This window comes from Antechinus flavipes, chromosome 1 (assembly GCF_016432865.1).
Source record: "Antechinus flavipes isolate AdamAnt ecotype Samford, QLD, Australia chromosome 1, AdamAnt_v2, whole genome shotgun sequence".
In the NCBI taxonomy this organism is placed as follows: Eukaryota; Metazoa; Chordata; class Mammalia; order Dasyuromorphia; family Dasyuridae; genus Antechinus; species Antechinus flavipes.
In genome coordinates this window covers 39,533,612-39,549,380 of record NC_067398.1, presented here as the reverse complement: position 1 = coordinate 39,549,380, position 15,769 = coordinate 39,533,612, and the positions used below count along the sequence as shown (strand labels likewise).

General features: G+C 33.1%; 1 pseudogene; it reads right to left on the bottom strand.

Annotated features, from left to right (window-relative positions):
* Positions 1 to 1,241: 1,241 nt before the first annotated feature.
* LOC127544010 (transcription factor E2F6-like) overlaps positions 1,242 to 15,769 on the bottom strand; it is a 174,962-nt pseudogene continuing 160,434 nt past the window's right edge.

The window sequence follows — 15,769 nt, the reverse complement described above, 5'->3', positions numbered from 1 at the left end:
AATTCTTAAAATCTTTTTTGAAGTCTTCTAAGTGTTTTTTGGGGGGACCTGAGAGCAATTTAGCTTTCTCTTTGGAGCTTTGCTTATATATATCTTGATAAATTTCCCCTCTTTTAAATTTCTTCTGAGATAATATTAACTTTTGATGGCCAATTCTTTGTTTATCTTTTGCTCATTTATCTGCCCATTTTTGGCTTTGTGGTTTTATTTAAGGAATAGTCATTGCACTTGATATTCCAAACTTCTTATCCTGAGACTTGCTACTGAATCTCAGTATCTAGCTGCTGGCTTGCACTGAAGAGAAGGCCTCCTTCCTCACTTGTATTGGTGCTAGCATCTTCTGCGGGCAAAGATATAGTCAGTTTTTCTTCTTTTTAAAATTTTTGATATTCACTTTTTTATTTTTTGCTGTACAATGTGAAAATTTTACTTCTGCCTCACATTTTTCGTATTTATCTAAATATTATGTAAATATATTCAGGAATTCACATTTAATTTTATTGTCTAGATCTTTACTATTTAAATTATTGACTGTACATAATGGAAATAGCACTCACATGGTATAAAGCATAATTTTACTTGGTGGATTGTAATGGGCGTCAGTCTCTCCTTCCCCTTCCTTTTCTACTCCCCTGCCTCTACCCACCAAAATCGTCATTTCCTATACAACACATCAGGACTTGCACAAAGAGTGGGCGGGGGTGATTCTTTCTCCAAGCTTATATATTAATAGAGTATGGTCCAATTACTATTTAGCCTCATGTGCTTGGGACCGCAGTGCATCAACTCAAGCCTCAGCCCATTACATCGGATATTCTGCATTTACTAAAATAAGTTGATGATATAATGTGTTCTTCAATTTTAGAGTAGTCCAAATGTTTTAGCAATAATAAACTTAAAGTCTAAAAGAATATTTTCATGATTTTTTTTGTATACAAAAATTCTTGTTTTCCTTAGGTAAATGTGAAATTACATTTCATAAAATTGTTTATAAAATGAGTGATTTTTTAAAACCATAAATTGACATAACTGTATGCAAGAGAACTATTAAAAATTGTGAACCTAAATGTTAAAATCAAACTGGGCAAAGGAATCTTCAAAACTGACTTTTTCAAAATCCAAACTGAAAAAGCAAATCTCACCACATAGGAAATTAAGACAACTTGGCAAAAAGCACTTATTACAAAATTTTAAGACAATGCAGGTTTTTTTTTTTTAATGATTACTTTTTGTTCACTCAGCTATAGATTTCCTTTTTGATCAATGTGAATTGTAGATTTATTTTCAGGTAAAGTATTGCTCATTTCCTCATATGTCTTGTTACTTATGTTATCTTGTTCTACTTCACACAAATAAACATCAATAGTTCCCTTTGATTTCTTTATATATACATTATACAGTCTTCTTTAGGAATTGCTACTTTGAACTTGATTTCTTTTGGAGCTTTAACTGCAATAACAATCTGCTTATGAAAATCTTGAATACTACAGATATCTTGATAAGTCACATATGCTAAGTTTTCATTTTCTTTGTCAAACAGCTGTTAAGCTTAATTATCTTATCTAAAAATTGTTCCATTGCTGTCAAATCATTAAGTTTATCCCTTATCTTCTTTTGCTAGGATACTTTTGATTCAATACCCAAAGATCAAATCCAATCCACCTAAAGTAGTTCTTAGAATTTTTTTGATTGAGATTGTGTCCATCTAATTCAAAGGAATATACTCTTCATTTCCATACATCCAATATTGTTTCAACTTCATTTAAATCAAGAACCCCTAGAGCTCCTTGAGGCAAGGAGTCTTTACATAAACATAAACTTTTATTTAATTTGATTAGAAAAAGGAAAGAGGAAAATCAAATTGTTAGTCTCAAAAATGAAAAGGGAGAACTTTCCACCAATGAAGAGGAAATTAGAACCATAATTAGGAGTCATTTTACCAAACTTTATGCCAATAAATTTGATAACCTGAGTGAAATTTAGGAATACCTACAAAAATATAGATTGCCCAGATAAACAGAAGAGGAAATAAATTACTTAAATACTCCCATTTAAGAAAAAGAAATAGAAGCTATTAATCAATTTCCTAAGAAAAAATCACAAGGGCCAGATAGATTTACATGTGAATTCTACCAAAAGTTTAAAGAACAAATAACTCCAATACTAATGAGGTTCAAATCCCCTTGATTCTTGGTCAGAGAGCCAAAAATGATGAGGTTTGGTGCAGGGCAGGGAGTTGTGGGAACCCCCTTTTGGTCAGTGCAGGTCCTTTGTAAATGAATTTATGAACCTGAAAAGTTAAACTGTCAAAAGAAGCTTATTATTAGAACTCAGAAGTCAGCTTTTGCAAGCCGACTTTCTTGGTATCAAGGTACTGACAGAGATGTAAAAATCTATCAGAGAAATCCTGAAAGAGAGTTAAATAGGGGTAGACTCCTGTTGGGGAAATAGGTGTGAGAGATAAAGAGGAAGTAACGCTGAAAAGGAAATGTCTTTTCAGTGAGCAGAGGATTGCAGCTATGCCAAAGAGAGAGAGAGGTCCCTTGGCATGATTCCTGCCTTTGACCCTTTTCAAGGAAATGAGCTGAAGGAAGTTTGTTATATGTGTAGCTCTTGGTGGGAGCTGGGAGCAGTTTGAGTTGGAATCAGAATAGAGAATCTTCTAATTTAATGAGTATTCCTGAATTAATCTCCAACTCAATAGAGTTGGACAGAAATCTCAATCTCCAGCACAGGATAAGTAGGAATGGTCCTGGACTCAACTAGTCTCACCCAGATAACAGAATGAATCCACTTTATCTTGATTCCCTGGGGTGGATCTCTCAGGGGAGAGTTTCTCTGAGTGAATTTCCCTGGCTTTCCTCCAAGAGAGTCCAAGATTGAGAGGGAGAGAGAATTTCAGGGCTCCCCTCATCAATACTATACAGACTATTTGAAAAAAATAGGGAAAGAAAGAGTCCCATCACATCCCTTTTATGATACAGATATAGTACTTACTGATAGCTAAACTAGGTAGAATAAAAACAACAACAAAAAAAGAAAATTATAGACCAATTTCCCTAACGAATAAAAATGCAACAATCTTAAATAAAATATTAGCAAAAAGATTGCAGAAAGTTACCATGATTAAGTATACCATGATTAAGTAGCGTTTATATCAGGAATGCAGGGCTGGTTCAATATTAGGAAATCTCTTAGCTTAATTGACTATATCAATAATCAAACTAACAAAAACCATATGATTATCTCAATAGATGCAGAAAAAGCATTTAATAAAATCCAACACCCAATCCTATTAAAAACACTAGAGAGTATAGGAATAAAGGGGCTTTCCCTTAAAATAATCAGTAGCATCTAATTAAAAACATCAGCAAGCATCATATGTAATGGGAATAAATTAGAGCCATTCCCAATAAGATTAGAGATGAAACAAGGTTGCCCACTATCACCATTACTATTCAATATTGTATTAGAAAGGTTAGCTTTGGCAATAAGAAAAGAAAAAGAGATTTTAAGAATTAGAGTAGTTAATGAAGAAACCAAATTATCACTTTTTGCAGATGATATGAAGGTATACATAGAGAACCCTAGGGAGTCATCTAAAAAATTACTAGAAACAGTCCACAACTTTAGTAAAGTTGCAGGATACAAAATAAGTCCACATGAATCATCAGCATTTTTATACATCGCCAAGAAAGTCCAACAGCAAGAGATACACAGAGAAATCCCATTTAAAATAACTGTTGATAGCATAAAATATTTGGGAATCTATCTCCCAAGGAAAAGTTAGGAACTATATAAACACAACTACAAAACACTTTCCACACAAATAAAGTCAGATCTAAACAATTGGGAAAAGATCAAATGCTCTTGGATACGTCAAGAAAATACAATAAAAATTACAATACTGCTAAAATTAATCAATTTATTTAATGCTATACCAATCAAACTCCCAAGAAACTATTTTACAGACTTAGAAAAAATAATAACAAAATTCATGTGGACAAACATAAGCTCAAGAATTTTAAAGGAATTAATGAAAAATACAAATGAAGATGGCTTAGCTGTAACAGATTATATTATAAAGCAGCGATTATTAAAAACATTTGGTACTGGCTAAGAAAAAGAGTAATCGCTCAGTGGAATAGGTTAGGTTCACAAGACAAAATAGTCAATGACTATAATAATCTAGTGTTTGACAAACCCAAAGATACCAGATTCTTAGATAAAAATCCACTTTTTGACAAAAACTGCTGAGAAAATTGGAAATTAGTATGGCAGAAAGTAGACAATATACCACATTTAACAAAGAATACTAAGAAAAGATTGAAATGGGTTCATGATCTAGACATAAAGAATGATATAAAGAAATTGGAAGAACATAGGATAGTCTGCCTCTCAGATCTGTGGAGGAAGAAGAAATTTGAGACTGAAGAAGAACTGGAGATCATCATTGATCACAAAATTATATTATGTTATAGTTATTATATTAAATTGAAAAGTTTATGTATAAACAAAACTAATGGAGATAAGATTAGAAGGGAAGCAATAAACTGGGAAAACATTTTTTACATTCAAGGGTCTGATAAAGGCCTCATTTATAAAATATGTAGAGGACTGATTCAAATTTCTAAGAATTCAAGCCATTATCCAATTGATAAACAGTCAAAGGATATGAACAGACAATTTTCAGATGAAGAAACTGAAACCATCTCTAGTCAAATGGAAAGATTCTCTAAATCATTATTGACCTGAGAAATGCAAGACAATTTTGAGAAACCACTACATATCTCTCAGATTGACTAAGATGACAGGAAAATATAATGAAGAATGTTGGAGGAGATGTGGGAAAACTGGGATACTAATACATTGTTGGTAGAATTGTGAATGGATCCAACCATTTTGGAGAGCAATTTGGAATTATGCCCAAAGAGTTATCAAACTGTGCATACCTTTTTACCCAGCAATGTTTTTAATATGCTTATATCCCAAAGAAATCTTAAAGGAGGGAAAGGGACCCACATGTGCAAAAATGTTTATGTCAGGCCTTTTTCTACTGGCAAGAAACTAGAAACTGAATGGATGACCACCAGTTGGAGAATGGTTGAATAAGTTATGGAATATTGTTGTTCTATAAGAAATGATCAGGAACATGATTTTAGAGAGGCCTGGAGTGACTTATATGAACTAATGCTAAGTGAAATGAGCAGAACCAGGAGATTATTTTACATGGCAACAACAATATTATATGATGATCAAGTCTGATGTATGTAGCTCTCTTCAACAATGAGATGATTCAGACCAGTTTCAATGGTCTTGTGAACAAAAGAACCATTTTCACCCAAAGAGAGGACTGTGGGAACTGAATGTGGTTCACAACATAGCATTTTCACTCTTTTTGTTATTATTTGGTGGCATTTTGTTTTCTTTATCATTTACTCTTCTGGTTTGATTTGATTTTTCTTATTCAGCAAGATCATTATATAAATATATATGCATATGTTGGATTTAACATATAAATATATATATACACATATAAATTTAATATATATTTCTATCATGTTAATATTGACTATATGTTATATCTGACTATTTGCCATCTAGTGGAGTGAGATGGGAAAAAAAGGGGCGACCAGAATACAAGGTTTTGCAAGGGCTAATGTTGCAGAATTATCTGTGGATATGTTTTGAAATGTAACAAGCTTTAATAAAAAAAAAAATAAATCAACAGCCCCAATAGGAGTACATTTGATGAGCTTTATCTATTTATGAGTTAAATAGACCAAAAACACATTATGATGAGGTTTTGCCATGTTTTGTGCTTCAGCAGGCTGTTCATGTGGACTTGTAGTTGGGGGATTTGATTCTCAGTCTTCAAATTCATTGCTGGCTCTCAGAATCCACAGCCGTGCCTAAGTCACCATCCCTTGGGCAGCAGCTCCAGGCTGCTCCATCCAAGGCTCCAGACATCATCTCAGTTACAGCAGCTTCTCCTCCTCCTCCTTCAGGTTAGACTCTGAGGTGACCCCAGGGTTACCCAGCTTCTGTTTTTTTTTTTTTTTTTTTTTAAATGAGGGGCTATATTAGGTTGTTTCTGAGGCCTCTTCAAATTCTAGATCATTGTACAATCTGTATAAGCTTATGAAAAGCTCCTTTAACTCATTCACCTTTGTCCTTCCTCTATTGAATGGTATTTGGGAACCTTTATTTGATCCTCTTAGAATCTTGCAAGATGAAAATTGTTAGACACCTGAATTGGATCAATGTGATTTCTTAATCTTCTGGTTGATAGTTTTAGTCTTAGATGGGGAACATATATGCCCCAAAGCGCTCATTTAGCCTTTGAGAGAATGACCTATCTATGAGAAGGGGAATGAGATGTGGAAGAAAGCTGACAGTCACAGAAGACTTCCAATAGAGAGGCTGAATAACTACTTTAGAGAGAGAGATGCTGTAGACAAGATTCATAGATAGAGACAAAGAGAAGTTAGCCAGCAGCAATAAACATTATTTTTTGCTACATATTCCACTAGCAACTCTGTGTGGTGCCAGCAACAAGGCTGCTCTGAATAGGGAATTTCTATCTGCTGTGATAGAAGAGGGGATTTTCTCCTTTTAGAAGATGTAATTTCTGCTACAAAGTTTTAGAGCTAAAAGTCTATCTCCCTCACTGTCCTAATACATACATACTCATTTTCTGCCATTGGAATAAATGACTCATTTACTAAATATCCCCAGAAGGAACATTTAAGACAATAGAATCTGAGTAGAACCATAACTAAGATAGACTAGTAAGAGCTTTGCCCCAGGAAAAGTAAATTTATGTTTTGGTAATAATACTTATAAAATTTGTATAATTATTTAATTGCATATACTATTTTATTTGATTTTTACAAACAGAAAAAAATCCATATAGTTAATATGGTATTTTCACCAGTAATGTTTAACTGTGGGAAGCTGAGCACTACAGAATTGACACTTTCAAAGTTTGGTATGATATAAGCTTTTTTAGAGTTCCTTGGATAGCAAGGAGATCATCACCCAAACTTAAGAAAATTAATTCAGACTATTCACTGGAAGAGCAATTACTAAAGGTGAAACTTAAATAATTTGATCACATAATGAGAAGATAAGACTCATTAGAAAAGATCCTTCTTTTATGAAAAGATTGAAGGCAAAAAGAGAAGGGGCGAGTAAAGAATGAGATGAAAACAAACCTGATCTTGGAGACTACAGGAGTTAGTAAAAGATAAAAGGGTTTGGTGTCTTATAGTCCATGGAATCACAAAGAATTGAAATGATTTAATGAATGAACAAAAACAAACAAAAAAAATTGATCCATACAGAAACATTGTGAGATAATTTGTCTACAATATTTTCTACACTTTAAAGATGAGGACATTCTTTAAGCAAAATGCATACAACAATATGTCGCAACTACAGAGGTGATGGTGAGTAGGCAGTTAAACTTTCAGAGCTCTGGGATGTTCTTTAAAGACTCTAAATTGAAGCACCCATGAAATCTACCTTGTAAGGGAAGCTTCCTTGCCTAGAATCTTTAGAACAAAGATGCCAAAAATCTAGATCTAAACCTTGCCCTATCTCCTTCCCAAAATAACTTACTTCACAAAGTTCTGTGGCTCAAATGGAATAATTCAAGTAAATAATAACAACATTGGTTGCCACACTATTGAATTTTCTGTTATTATTGTTATTAAAGATCTGGCAGGTCCTTATTGAAAAATAGTGCTTCTGATTATTTTTTCTGTCCAGAAACCCAGGATGCCATTCAGAAATCAGCACTTGGTCAATATTCATATATCCCATAGGATTCAAAGTCAAAAAATAGCACAACACATGGAAAAGAGTGCTGCCTTTGTCATCAGAAAACACCAATTCAGATCTTGATTACTAGTATGACTCCCAGGAAGCAATAATCTTTGGGGGATTTAGTTTTCTCATCTCTAAAAAGAGAGAACTGGAGTAAATGCTTTTTAAGTTAGCAGACACACTGAATGGGGTGCTATATCTTTGGAGAAGAAGATCTGAATTTAAACTTTATATCATATATTTACCAGATGAGTGATCCTGGGTAAATAATTTAGCCTCAGTTTGCCTCAGCTTCTTCATCTATAAAACGGAGGTAATGTTGGCATTTAAATCCTAGTTATTGTGAGGATAAAATTAGACATTTGTAAATTTCTTTTCAAACCATAAAGGTGGATATAATTGTTCACAATTATTATTTGAGTTTTGCTCTTACTCTATCTATAATCCTGTGACAAAAAGGAAGGTCCCGTAAAAATAAAAATATTTATATTACTTTTTCTTGTATCAAAGAAATGAGGAAAAAATAATGAATGCCTACTAGCCAATGACTAAATGAATCACTGTTTTGGAATATATTATAATATTGTGTCTTGAATTATTATTTTCAAAAAAAAGAAAAACTGGAAAGATTTATGAATACATTCAGAATGAATTAGATGAGTCCAACTTACATAAATACAAAGTAAATGTAAAGAACAGTGAAATTAATCTCAACAATACCTAATTATAACGACTAGTTTGGGTCTCTGGATAGTGAGAAAAGGAAATGTACTATTACCTTCACTCAGAGAGGTGGGTAACTATGGGTTTGGAGTGCAACATACCCATTCAGAATTTTTTTGAGTAGTTTTGCTTAATTTCTCCTATTACAAGTCTGTTCACTGAGATTGATAGTGTAAGGGGATTACATTTACCTAGAAATTATCGCAATATAAGAGAAATGTTCATTTTTTTAAAATAAAAGCTTTAGATGAATGGAATTAAACTGAAGCAATGGAGGTCATCTTAACCCTCTTCAGAGAGTGTCAGAGAAACTATTTTTCATGAGTCCAGTTTGTGATAACTTTTGATTATTTAGAGATAATCATATTCAAAAAATGCTTTGTTCCATTACGCTTTTCTCATTTCAAGTTCCTTTTTTTTTTTATTTCAAGTAATCTTCATAGTATAATGCCTTCTACAGCATTCACATAATCAACACCTTGTTTTTCCCTGTATCCATGCTAGTCTTCCCTTTATTTAAGACCCCACAATTGACAGCCTATATCTCATCTATCCAAACCCAAATTCCCTTCCTTATCCAATTGTGTAACTATTGTCTGTTGACCATATAACCAACTCCTTTTTTTAGTTTTCATTTTGAAGCTGCATGTTTAACCATATTATTCCTAGAAGACTGCAGTTATTTTCTATTTCAATGTTTTTTTCCTAAAAAAACAGCAGATGCTTCTGTTATGTAAAAAGAGGTGGGGGTAGTTGGTTGGATGGGTAACACCTTTCCTCCTTAGGTAACCTCTTAATGATGCATGTGGTTTATATATTCTTTCCAACCTCTATTCATTTTGAGCACCATTGGTGACAATGTCTTTATTTCTGCCTAGTTCTCATTTTAGTTACTGCCTCTCTGCCTTACCTGCATCTCCTCACTTTTACTGTCTAAAATTAAACATTTTCATCTTCTGTTGTTGGCAAGACTTAATCCTCTGAAGATATTGCCAAAATCATAAAACTTGCCTGATTTCCCCTTTCCCTATGCCTCCTTTCACTCCATTTTCTCAGCATGTATATTCTATGGAATAACTTTTTTATGTCATGCTTTTAATTGAAAAATGGAATGTACCAGATTTACAATTCTAAAAAATTACGTGGCATATTAAAGCATTCTACAAAGGAGAATTAATTTTTCTTTAATCCATTTATTGGATTTCATTCTTACCCTTCTCCCTCCAATTATTTTAACACTCATTGGATCTTTGGCTCTCTGCCTATGGAGACTCTTACCTTTGATTCATGGTTTTTATTCTGTTTTGAATAATAACGACCTGAATATTATTTTTAAATATGAAATATGTCTGATAAATAAATCTAAGAAAATTTCTCATTATTTTGGTCAGTGTGCCATTCCAGCTAGTCTTCCTGTTTGATGATCCAAATTTTCTCTCTCTCTCTCTCTCTCTCTCTCTCTCTTCTCTCTCTCTCTCTCTCTCTTTTATATCCTTCTTTCTCTGTCTCTATTTCTCTGTCTGTCTTTTTTGTCCTTGTCTTCTGTTTCTGTCTCTCTCTGTCTCTGTCTCTGTATCTCTGTCTGTCTGTCTGTCTGTCTCTCTTTCTGTGTATGTGTTTCTCTGTATCTGCATCTATCTATCTCTTTTTCTTTCTCTCTCTCAAATCAGTCTTTCTCTCTCTTCTTATGAAGTAAACATATTCACACTGCATCTCATAATAAGAAGCTGTCTCTGATGACACACTCTTCATTAAAATCAGCAAACTCCATTCCATATCATACAGCAGGAGGTGTGATGTAGGTTTTATATTTAGCAAAGATGTTAAGCATAAAGGGGAAGGGTGGTGATGGTGGAGAGAGGGAAAGGTTATTGGGGGGAATAAAAATCCCAAGATTGTTCAGGGTTGGAGGGAAAGTTGCCTGTGTTTTTTTCCGGTATATATCTGAATACAAAATCTACTCTGAGAAGAAAAAAAAAATTTAAGGCTTAATCAGACAATTTTATTTGATAAATACTTTTGTGGACAAAATTCAAATGGATGTTAAACAAGATAATTTATGTTATTTTAGTGAAATCAAGCACTTGTTTTTTCTAAATAATTTCACATGCTGATTGTACCTATGCTTTTATCATATCACAATTAAAGTGGAATAAGCTTTCATTTCTGAATTGATGTATTTTCTGTTGTCTATATTTATATAATGGTAACTGAACTTATACACAGTATTAAAAACTTCTCTATTTTATGTAACTGGTGATTCCACATATGGATGGTGTTATGCTGGCAGGTGAAACAAAACACAAGTAAACCCTGTGTTTTGTTGGTGTTAATCAATAGGCCAAAATTAGCACAAATACTGGTGAATTAATACATTATTTGTTACATCTCAGTTTCAGAGGCTGCATTGAGTGGACACTCATCTGCAAAAAAAAAAAATATATGCACTAATTCTACTTCCATTTTAATCTTGGCTTATAGCCTTTTAAACTTAAATAATTAATAATGTACCATCAATATGGGAGCTGATTGATTCCATGTTTATCCTTTTTGGAGATATCTGACAAAACTATTGTATTTCACATCATGTTACAAAACATGGGAGCAAACACACAGCTTTCTTTCACTCCACTGATGACTGGAAAGTATAAGAGCTTGGCAGTATTACTTTCCCGGGATTTATACATTGATGATAAAGTGGATACACACATTTGACAGACCTAGCTCAGTATTTCCTGAAGTTCTGAAGGAAAGTGTGGGAGAGAAGAGGGAATTGGTCTAGCTAAAAAGCTTAAGTTCTACAGAGATGTTTTGACATTATTGTTGTATGCATGAGACTTGGACAGCATTTGAGAGCCTTGCCAGGAAACTGAATTGCTTCCATTTGAATTGTCTTAGGAAGATTGTGAAAAGCACCTGGTAGAAGAAAGTAATGGACACTGAGATTTTTCTTAAAGTAAATTTCCAAGAATTCAAAATCTATTGCAGAGAGTACAACACCAATGGACTGGCCATGTTGTTCAAATGCCAGGCATATGTTTGCCTAAAAGACTATTTCATGGAGAACTCACACAGTGCAATTGCACACATGGTGCTCAGTAAAATCAATACAAGGACACTCTCCAGATCTCTTAAGAACTTTGAAATTTATTATGTTGCATGGGGACACTAGCGCAAGATGTCCAGCATAGAAGGCTGTATTATATTAGCAAAGGAGAATTGAGATAGGTGAAAAAAAATGTGAGATGTGGAAATTTAGAGAATCCATCACAACTATTCACATCGCCTAATTGTTCTTGGATTGTGGTGGAGCATGTTGTTTCCTTTGGTTTGATCAACCATAGTTGGGTGCACTGTAACTTGATTCTAAAACAGTGATGTCATCAGTAATCATCAAATGTAATAGGGCCAAACTAAAACTAGTCCCAATAAGGTCAGGTGTGAAACAAAGTTGCCTACTATCACCATTACTATTAAATATTGTATTAGAAATATTAACTTTGGCAAAAAGAGAAGAAAAAGAGATGGAAGGAATTAGAGTAAGTAATGAGAAAACCAAATTGTCACTCTTGGAAGATGATACGATAGAATATTATTCTTCAGGAATCCTAGAGAATCAACTAAAAAACTACTAGACATAATTCACAATTTTAGCAAAGTTACAGGATACAAAAAAATCATCAGAATTTTTATACATTACCCACAAAGTCCAGCAGCAAAAGATACAAAGAGAAATTCCATTCAAAATAATGGTTGATAGTATAAAATATTTGGGAATCTATCTGCCAAGATAAAGTCAGGAACTATGTGAATACAACTACAAAACACTTTCCACACAAATAAAAGTCAGATATAATCAGTTGGAAAAGTGATCAGAGTATCAAGTGCTCATGGTTAGGCCAAATGAATATAATAAAAATGATAATACTACCTTAATTATTCTACTTATTTATTGCCATATCAAATAAACTCCCAAGAAATTATTTTACAAATCTAGAAAAAAATAATAGCAAAGTTCATCTGGAAGAACAAAATGTCAAGAATTTCAAGGGAATTGACGAAAAAAATGACAATGAAGATGTCAAATTTAAAATTATATTGTAAAACAGCTGTCATCAAAACCATTTGATACTGGCTAAAAAATAGAATAGTTGATCAGTAGAATAGGTTAGGTTCACAGTCAAAATAGTAAAAAACTATACTAATCTAGTGTTTGACAAACCAAAAGATTCCAGATTTTGGGATAAGAACCCACTATTTTACAAAAATTGCTGGGAAAATTGGAACCTAGTATGGCAGAAACTAAGCATTGATCCATACTTAACACCATATACCAAGATCAGATCAAAATGGGTTCATTATTTAGACATAAAGAATAATATTATAAGCAAATTAAAAAAAAAAAAAACCTAGGATAGTCTTAGATCTGTGGAGAAGAAAGGAATTTGTGTCCAAAGAACACCAAATAGATAATTTTGATTATATTAAGTTAAAAAGGTTTTTTACAAACAAAACTAATGCAAACAAGATTAGAAGAGAACCAATAAACTGGGAAAATATTTTTAAATTTAGCAGTTGCGATAAAGGCCTCATTTCTAAAATATATAGAGAACTTACTCAGATTTATGAGAATTTAATCCATTCTCCAATCGATAAATGATCAAAGGATATGAATAGACAATTTTCAGATGAAGAAAATAAAACCATTTCTAGTTATATAAAAAGGTACCCTAATTCACTATTGAACAGAGAATTTCAAATTAAGACAACTCTAAGATACCATTACACATCTCTCAGATTGGATGAGATAACAGGAAAAGATAATGAGGAATGTTGGAGTGGTTGTAGAAAAACTCGGAAACTAATGCATTCTTGGTGGAATTGAGGATGTATTCAACCATTCTGGAGAGTAATTTGGAACTATCCTCAAAAATTTATCAAACCTTGCATACCCTTTGATCCAGGAGTGTTTCTACTGGGTCTATATCCTAAAAAAGATGCTAAAGGAGGGAAAGGGACCCACATATGCAAACATGTTTGTGGCAGCCTTTTTGAAGTGTCTAGAAACTGGAAACAGAGTGGATCGCCTTCAGTTTGAGAATGACTAAATAAATTGTGATATGTGAATTTTGTGGAATATTATTTTTCTATAAGAAATGATCAGGAAAATGATTTTAGAGAGGTCTTGAGTGACTTACATGAACTGATGCCAAGTGAAATGAGCAGAACCAAGAGATCATTATACAAGGCAATAGCAATATTATATGACAATCAATTTTGATGCATGTGTTTTTTCAACAATGGGATAATTGAGGCCAATTCTAATGATCTTTTGATGAAGAGAGCCATCTCCACCCAGAGAGATGACTATGGGAACTGAGGGTCGATCACAACAAAGCATTTCACTTTTTATAGTTGTTTGCTTGCATTTTGTTTTCTTATTCATTTTTTTTCTCTTTGATTCGATTTTTCTTGTACAATAAGATAATTATATAAATATGTATGCATATATTGGATTTATTTTTTCATTAAAGCTTTTTATTTGCAAAACATATGCACTTTTCAACACTGACCCTTGCAAAACTTTCTGTTCCAATTTTTTCACTCCTTTCTTCAACCCCTCCCCTAGATGGCAGGTAGTCCAATACATGTTAAATATCTTAAAATGTTTGTTAAATCCAATGCAAATATTGGATTTGACACACATTTTAGCATATTAAAAAGTGATGTAATTTTGATATTCTTCAAGAATGAAGGATAACAACCAACCAAAGAACTAATATAAAAGAGAGGAAGTAATGTAGAATCCCTAGATAGCTGGACTTGGAGAAGGAAAAATCTAGGTTCAAATCAATTCTCTGATACACACACACACACATACACACACACACACACACATATATATACATATATATATATATATATATATACATATATATATATATATATATGCATGCCATGTGACTCTTTGCAGCAAATGATTTAAACTCTTAGTACCCTAGGCAATTTTCTAAGAGTGTAAAAATCACAGAGAAGGTGGGGGGAAAACATTGTTATGAAGAAATTCCTTAAATGAATTTGCTAAGTCAGCTTAAAAAACAGGTCTACAAAAGATACAGCTTAGAAAAATTGATGAGCACAGTGTAATTAATGGTAAGACTTTGATTGACAGTCTAGTTATATGGAGTGAGAATCTGTTTTTCAAGCAACATATTACTGATTTGAGACAATTTTATAATATATTTACATTTTTATGTTTATGACGCTAAGGAAAAATACTAAGAAAACAGCTACTTATTAAGCAAGTTTTAAAAGGATTTTAATTTCATTTCAAGAATTTAATAAATGTAAGGAGTGGATTTTATTCTAAAAAGTTCAATATAGGATTTAAAAATTACATTAACAGTTTTGTTAAAAACTTTGACAGGATAGAGGGACAAAGACTATGTCTAAATGCTACTAAAAACAAAAGCTGAAAATAAAAATAGCATTACAACATTATCCATGTGTTTGATTTTTTTCCTCTAATGTGACTGATTCAGAAAGTGTTAGAAATTATGTATACTGTGGGAAAAGTAGATAAATCCCTCCTCCCCTAAGTGGGTCTTCAGTTTTTGTTTGTTTGTTTGTTTGTTGTTGTTGTTGTAAGTAAACTTAAGGGATAGCTGCTGAGATCTTATTCTTACCTCTTCTCAAAACTGAAATACTTAGCTATTGAAGGGGGGAGGGCTCAAAAATTCTGAGAAAGTTCTCCTCCTCCCTGTCTGCTGCTCTAATGAGCAGATATCTTTGATTTAGGTGAGACCTTCTATAGTCAGATTATTGTCACTTATCTATTTCGTATAGCTAACAATACCTTTTTTCCTAACAAGCTTTCTGTTGTTTTTGTGTAACCACCTGTGTTTTATGAATAGCTATCTTTTTATCTTTGTTTTCCACACTGCTACTTTGAATGATGTTTATTTAGCTTATGGATGCTGCTCTGGAAACCTATATATGTTAGAGTTCAAATGTTGGAGTTCTTGTTCTTCTCAAAGCACAGCCGATTTAGAGGCTTAGAGCCCTTCGGATGTCTCCAAATCCAAAGGTTCTGTCCTTCAGCCTCTGCCTCTGCTTTCTTCTGCCTCCAACCAACGCAGAGATGGAATGTCTCTCTTGACTCCTTCTGGGGAGTCCAGCCACCAACTACAGTGGTATGAGATGAAGATGAATCTGG